Raw genomic sequence first — 8,111 nt, 5'->3', positions numbered from 1 at the left:
GTTTTAAGGATTGATCTGTGAGGCTATATGTAAGGCACTTTGCACATTGTTTGGGACATCGCATGACAATCATTTTTAAATGTTTTATTTTATTCTAGTAACTGTGTGACAGAGGCTGTGGACGCAGCTATGGCCAAGGCAGTTTTTTACTGTCCTAGGGAGATCACAGATTCATGGGGAAGCAGGCAGTTCCAGGACAGAGTGATAAGATCTAAGATCTTAAAAGACACAAGGAGCTGTGAGGAACCAGAGGAGGGTGCTGCACTGAATTAGGAGAGAGGGCAGGATGGTTATTTTATGTTAGAGCTGTGTTTGAAGGAAAAATAGGCAAACCATGGGATTAGAAACATGCTAGTCAGAGAGAACATTGTTTCAAATGTGAAAAAGCAAATGAGAACATGGTGAGAGTGGAAGGACACCAGGGAGGTGGGTGAGGCTTAGAGGGAACCAGGAAATCAGAAGAGTTTGTGGGTTGCGGGGGGCAGGAACTTGTTCCTTATGCTTTGGAACGTGGATCTTATTTTAAAGGCTAAAGGATGAAGGGGCTTATAGAAGGTTTTACTTGGGAGTAAGACAGAATAAAATTGACATATTGGAAAGTCCACTGTGGCTGTCATAAGGACTTGCTGCTGGAACGGGGAAGATATATTTGGAATGAAGCTTTAGAGTCAGCAAAATTAATTAATTTCACTGTAGCCCAGGCAGAGATGATGAGGAATGAGGCTGGCTGAGAGGACGCAAGAATGAATTAAATAATGTTCCCTCCAGAGCTGGGACTAGGAGGTGCCCAGGTTACAAAATTTAAGGAGGCACTCCCTCTCAGGGATTTAAGTGAGCACTTAAGACCCTGAGAGGGAGTGCCTCCTTAAATTGTGTCCCTGAGGCGTCTCTATGGGGTTCAGTACATGGACAATCAAAGTATTATTGCCAGTTCATCAGGAAAGGAGGTAAGTATTTTCTTGACTCATTTGTCCCTGTCTGCAGTTTAGGGGGAGACAAGAGAGGCACCAAGTCCCAAAGGTCACTCCCTTGGGATTTTCCAGGAGCGCTAAATGATCCTGGGCTTATTCTGCCTTCTGTGCAGTGGGAGTCTCCCTTCTGTTGAGGGAATGGATGGAGGTGCCTGAGCTAGCTTGCACAGATAACAGGTGAACTTGGACACAGACATGTAGCAGTTACTGTAATCACCTACATTTCAAGAAGCCATTCCTTTGTCTGTGGACTGGCCACGTGAGTAAGAGGTAAAAGATGTAATTTTTTTAGGTTGTATTTTTTTGACCATCCTTCCCCATGATTTTCATTCTATGGATCTGCATTTCCCCTCTCCTCTCCCTGCAGCAATTTCTCCCTACCTCTAGGCTCAGCCTTCTTGTGCTCTTTCCAAGAATAATGACCACTCCTGTACCTTGCTCTGTGAGCCTCCCACAGTGACACTTTACAGCTACAATGATCTCATTCTAGTTGGTTACTCACAGGAGAGCGCATGATGAGAACACTAGTAGTCCATCCCTGAATGAGACAGACTCTTTTTTTTTTAATTTAAATTCAGGTAATTAACATATAGTGTATTATTAGTTTTAGAAGTAGAGTTCAGTGATTAATCAGTTGCATATAACACCCAGAGCTCATTACATCATGTGCCCTCCTTAATGTCCCTCACCCAGTCACCCCCTCCCCCATCCCCTTCCCTCCAGTAACCCTCAGTTTTTTCCTATGATTAAGAGTTTCTTACAGTTTTGTCTCCTTCTCTGATTTCGTTTTATTTTTTCCTCCCTTCCTCTATGATCCTCTGTTTTGTTTCTTAAATTCCACATGAGTGAAATCATATGATAATTGTCTTTCTCTGATTGACTTATTTCACTTAGCATGATACCCTCCAGTTCCATCCATGTCATTGCAAATGGCAAGATTTCATTTTTTGATAGCTGAGTAGTATTCCATTGTATATTTTTACCACATCTTCTTTATCCATTCATCTGTCGATGGACATCTTGGCTCTTTCCATAGTTTGGTTATTGTGGACATTGCTGTTATAAACATTGGGGTGCATGTGCCTCTTCGGATCTCTAAATTTGTATCTTTGAGGTAAACACCTAGTAGTGCAATTGGTGGGTCATAGGATAGCTCTATTTTCAACTTTTTGAGGAACCTCCATACTGTTTTCCAGAGTGGCTGCACCAGCTTGCATTCCCACCCACAGTGTAGGAGGGTTCCCCTTTCCCCGCATCCTTGCCAACATCTGTCATTTCCTGACTTGTTAATTTTAACCATTCTGACTGGTGTGAGGTGGTATCTCGTTGTGGTTTTGATTTGTGTTTTCCTGATGCCGAGTGATGTTGAACATTTTTTCATGTATCTGTTGGCCATTTGTATGTCTTCTTTAGAGAAATGACTGCTCTGAAAAAGGTTCTTTTTTTTTTTAAGATTTTATTTATTTGTTTGACAGAGAGAGACAGCAAGAGAGGGAACACAAGCAGGGGGAGTGGGAGAGGGAGAAGCAGGCTTCCCACTGAGCGGGGAATCCCGATGCAGGGTTCGATCCCAGGACTCTGAAATCATAACCTAAGCCAAAGGTAAATGCTTAACGACTGAGCTACATAGGCGCCCCTAAACAGGCTCTTAATAGAGTCCATTTCAAGACAGTGTTCTGATCTTTTAAGCCAGGTGGGACTCCAGATCTGAACTGTGCCTGAATGGGTGGTCTGGGGAAAGGACGCTCTTGATAAGATCAAGGAAATCATGGATTCTATGGGTCCTTCTCAAATATTTTCCTCTGTGGGTGTGAAACCCTGACTTTGAGTTCTTGGTTGCCTGTATATGAAGTCTGGGCTCATGCACACAGCTTCTTCCACGTTAAAAGCTTGAGACACCACATGATAGGTCATTTTGTCCAGCTAGTTAATCTCTGTATAAGTAAGGAGAATGCTCTGGTTTTTAACCTTAAATACTAGGAAAATATCTTAATATCAAGTCAAAAACAAATGTGTATTGTTTTATACACACCTCTTTTGTTGGTAAATGTAATTCCCTATTCTTTACCATGCAAATTTATGGCACCGATGAATATTTTAATTGATGGTAGTCAATACCAGACTTCCCAGTTGGTTTTATTTTTTTTAACTATTTTTTTATTATGTTATGTTAATCACCATACATTACATCATTAGTTTTTGATGTAGTGTTCCATGATTCATTGTTTGCGTATAACACCTGGTGCTCCATGCAGTACGTGCCCTCCTTAATACACATCACTAGGCTAACCCATCCCCCCACCCCCTCCCCTCTAGAACCCTCAGTTTGTTTCTCAGAGTCTATAGTCTCTTATGGTTCGGCACCCCCTCTGATTCCCCCCCTTCATTTTTCCCTTCCTGCTATCTTCTTTTTTTCTTAACATATATTGCATTATTTGTTTCAGAGGTACAGTTCTGTGATTCAACAGTCTTGCACAATTCACAGCGCTCACCATAGCACATACCCTCCCCAATGACTATCACCCAGCCACCCCCTCCCTCCCATCCCCCACCACTCCAGCAACCCTCAGTTTGTTTCCTGTGATTAAGAATTCCTCATATCAGTGAGGTCATATGATACATGTCTTTTTCTGATTGACTTACTTCGCTCAGCATAATACCCTCCAGTTCCATCCACGTCGTTGCAAATGGCAAGCTTTCGTTCCTTTTGATGGCTGCATAATATTCCATTGTATGGAATACAATGTTGTTTCAAAATGCTTATATATACCACACCTTCTTTATCCAGTTTATTTTAAACAGTCAAAGAGCAACTATAGATGGGTTCTTTGTCTGGAGCTAGTCCAACAGAGTTAGATTAGAAGGGATATTGGGTAAATTCCTTGAAAGGTGGAAGACATAAATCAAATAACTTCTAATAAAAGCTTGCATTTTTAGCACTCCCTTTAATAACAACAAAACAACTTCATCAAATTATTGTCATATATTTGGCAATAGTAAAATAATTTCATATTTTTCCATATAATAGAAAAATAGAAACTATCAAGACAAAACAAAAATAAAATAAAATCTCCTATTAGTTTACTATGCAGATATAACAATTATTTCCATGTTTTATCCATCAGAAAGCCTATCTATGCAAATATTTATGTGCCAGTGATTTGTTCAATAATGACACCCAGCATAAGCATTTTGTAACCTTTTTAAAAATTCAATAAAAAATGGCAACTTATTAAATGTCATTTATTTTTAAAATAAAATGAATTAAGCTATCTTTGTATATAAGTTGATCTTTTCTGATACAGAATAACAAGGTTTTTCTGTTAGTAAGGAAATTACGTTTTTTTTCAATGAAGGCTTAACTTTCTTTTAACGAAGATTTTAGTCTATTTAAAATGATGGCAGGATGGGGTGCCTGGGTGGCTCACTTGGTTAAGCCTCTGACTCTTGATTGCAGCTCAGGTCATGATATCAGGGTCCTGAGATCGAACCCAAAGTTGGCTCCACACTGGGCATGGAGTCGGCTTGAGATTCTCTTTCTCCCTCTGCCTCTGCCCCTACTCTCTCCCCTCTCAAAAAAAAAAAAAAAATCTTAAAATGATGGCAGGGTTGGAAATTTTATTTTGATTTTCTTTAAGGAGTATAGTATCCATTATATGTTACCTTTTCAGTGATGAAACCCATTTAGCACGAGGTGGAGGGTTTCACAAATATCTCTGGGAGGGGGGATTTGAGGAAAGTCAACTGTATTATGTTTCCGGAAGGATAGAATTTTCTTGTTTACTAATTTTATTCAAACTCAGTGCTTGTACCCATATGAAATAAACATTGAAGGAATTAAAAACCAACAAAGAAAGAAATTATGAAATCTATTTTTAAAGGAGTTCAAATAAGAAGTGGTTTGTATCAGTATCCAAGTACATCTATGATTTACATTTTTAACTTCCTCAAGTTACTTATTTACGATTATGCTTCTTTAAAGTAATGAAGTTGGAAAAAAAGTAATGAAGTTGAGATGTGTTAATAAAGAAAACTCTGAGATAGGGAAACTATATTTTTGAATAATCTAAGTAAACTTTCGTGTATAGAGTCTCAATCTGAGTGAGGTGTTCTATAACCAGCTCCACCCATTCTCAAGCGGCTGTATCCCCACCTGTGATAATGGCTGTTCATAAGTCACTAAAATCTTTCACTATTGAAACTTCAAAACAAAGCGTACCTATAATCAATGGGTAATAATTAATTAAACAGAGAACACCTGTATTGGCACGATGGTTCTATAAGCTACACCTTGATATGTGGGATTTCTAACTTATAGGTTTTGAACTTTTCCCTTTGATGCACATGTGGATATCTCTATACTCATGGTAGGTGATCAATAGGTGTTTAGTTGATCAAAAGATCAATAGTTGATTAGGTAAATATATGTACCAGATAACAGGATTGTTGTTTAACTAGTTCAATTAAAAAAAAAAAACTTTTTGTTTTTATTTGGTTTTTAATATGCTTTACAAAAATTTATAATTTTCCTCCCTGTCTTAAAATATTTAGTCAGAGAATACAATTTATTATTACAGGTTTTAAAATTTCCTATTTACTTATCATTTTAAATTTATGACCATTGTGTGAGAAAAGAGTACCAGCCTCAGGATTTTCCTCAGAAGCCTCTTTGTGAAATTCTTTGATCCCACTTTGAATGTTTGGAATCTTTCTCCTCACTGTAGAATACTGCACACCTTTAGGTCCATATTACCACCTCTGAGTAGGAGGGAACTTCCTAACCGAGATTTAACATAGCAGATGTCTGAGTCCTTTTATCATGCTAGTTGATTGTGACAGGCTAGCTCTCAAACTTTCTCTCTCCTTACAAGTAAGTGGTGAAAATTCCATACCATAATTCAGGAATCGTTCATCCCAACGATTCCACTGTCAATTATGATATGTTTATCCTCATTGGCATCCCTGGCCTGAAGGAGCCGCACATGTGGATCTCTATCCCCTTCTGCCTGATGTACCTGGGGTATGTGTCAGGAAATGTTACCCTGATCCTCGTGGTGGCAGTGGAACGCAGTCTTCATGAACCCATGTACCTCTTCTTCTCCATGTTGGCTTTTGGGGATCTGATGCTATCCACATCCACAGTACCCAAAGCCCTGAGCATCTTCTGGTTTGATGATGTGGACATCTCTTTTGGTGGTTGTGTAACCTATCTCTTCTTTATGCATTTTGCCTTTGTAGTGGCGTCAGGCATTCTCTTGGCCATGGTTTTTGATCATTATATGGCCGTCAGCTACCCACTGACACATACCACCATTCTTAGCCATGGTGTCATCAGCAAAATAGGGGGTGTTGTAGCGCTCAGGAGTTTTGCAACTGTTTTCCCCATTATCTTCCCAGTGAAGCCTCCGCCCTTCTGCCGGACAAACAACGTTGCCCACACATTTTGTGATCACTTGGGGCTGGCAAAGCTGGCTTGTGCTGATATCACCATCAAACATTTGGTATGGAATCTCTGTGCCATTACTCAGTGCTATGCTAGATATGGTGACAATCGTCAGCTCCTATGGGCTCATTCTCTGGGCAGTCTTCAGAAGGCTGCTATCGCAGGATGCGTGAATGAAATCCTTTAGCACATGTAGTTCCCATATTTGTGTCATCCTCATGTTCTACCTTCCAGGGAGTTTTACTGTCATTGCTCAGCGCTTCGGTCAAAAAATCCCCAAACACGTCCACATCCTGTTAGCCAATCTCTATGTTCTTGTTCCCCCCATGATGAACCTAATTATCTATGGAGTAAAGACCAAACAGATTCGTGACTGAGGGGCCCTTAAGTGTTTTATTCGAAAAGGAAATGTTGCTGAGGATAACTGACTCTTGTGGTTTTTTAGAGGCGAGGAAGGGTCCTATTGGAAAAGAGGACAGATAAGTTGTCATTTAGGATAGGCTCTACTTGCTGTGAAATTAGTCTTTTTTCATTCAATAGAGATGACCCAAATTATATGTGTCCCTTATTTCAAAGGTAAAGACATTCTTGAAAACCCATGTGTTTATAGGCATAAAGTTATTATTTTAAATGTCTATAGGGTTCTTCAGTATTTGATAACAACATATTTCTATTTCTACCAAACAAAAGTAAGATTTATAGAACACTTCTCCATGTACTATTTAGATTTTTAGATCTCTATGTGTCCTCTCCAACAGCTATATTGAATACAGATTACAGTTCACACCAAAATTGTGCATAAATAAGGGAAATGTGGAGGTTCTCCCTTCTAGCTCACTTTATTCACAGAACACCTTCACAATCTTGTAACACAAATGGGAATATTTGATGATAGTAGATCGCACAAGTGCACAAATGAAATGATATTTACTGTTGTAAGTGTGTAATTTGGGAGAAAAAAAAGACAAGACAATTAGGTGTTTGGAAACACAAACTGGTTGGATGCTGCGTGTCCTGTGCTACCCTCCTAATTTGAGCTTGAGCAACCCTCTGTTTAGACGCCTTAACATCTATCTCACAGGGTTGTGGTATGAGGCTCCAAAGAGAAATTGTATTCAAGATCACTTTAGAAATGATAAAATGCTCTACAAATGTGTCGTGTCATTGTCGTTAATTTCATTATACTCCCTGGTATGAGCTTTCACCCTCCTTCTAGTCAAAGGTTAAGAACAAAACAAAGCAAAACCCCCGTCCTTTGTCTACAGCAAAGTCCTTCTATCTCCTGCCTCCTTTCTTTTCCCACCAGGGTTAATCTAGCTGCAGGGAGATGTCCTCCCACAGCTTTTTCCTATCAGGCATGTGCCGCCCACTTGGGTTGGGGGATGACCATAGATACTCAGTCTGCACCACCTCTATTCCAGGCAGTGTGGGCTGGGTTTGCACTTCCTTCAGAAGCCCCTACAGTAATTTTCAAGGAAATTCTACCTTGCTCCATAACCATGGAACTTCCTTTCAGCTGTCTGCTCAGACTTCTGGCATATTTGGGGTATAGAGAAGATATTTTTGTGTTTTCCCTGAGTCAGGTTCTCTGAGTAATTTTTGCCAAAATCTTGGCATCCTGGGCTAAGAGCAAGTCTTGGGAAGTTAATTTACAATGATAGTGAGATAACTAAAGATAGTGAGAAATCTCCAGAGAG

At 39.7% G+C, this 8,111-nt stretch overlaps 1 pseudogene; it reads left to right on the top strand.

The window, feature by feature from the left end:
• Nucleotides 1-5,911: 5,911 nt before the first annotated feature.
• Nucleotides 5,912-6,791, top strand: LOC114218639 (olfactory receptor 52B2-like; annotated as a pseudogene).
• The last annotated feature ends 1,320 nt before the right edge of the window (nt 6,792-8,111 follow it).

The sequence above is a fragment of the Eumetopias jubatus genome, unplaced genomic scaffold (assembly GCF_037043125.1).
Source record: "Eumetopias jubatus isolate StellerSeaLion01/CBP00866 unplaced genomic scaffold, mEumJub1_p1.0 scaffold_13, whole genome shotgun sequence".
NCBI lineage: Eukaryota > Metazoa > Chordata > Mammalia > Carnivora > Otariidae > Eumetopias > Eumetopias jubatus.
This window is presented reverse-complemented; position numbering and strand designations above follow the sequence as displayed.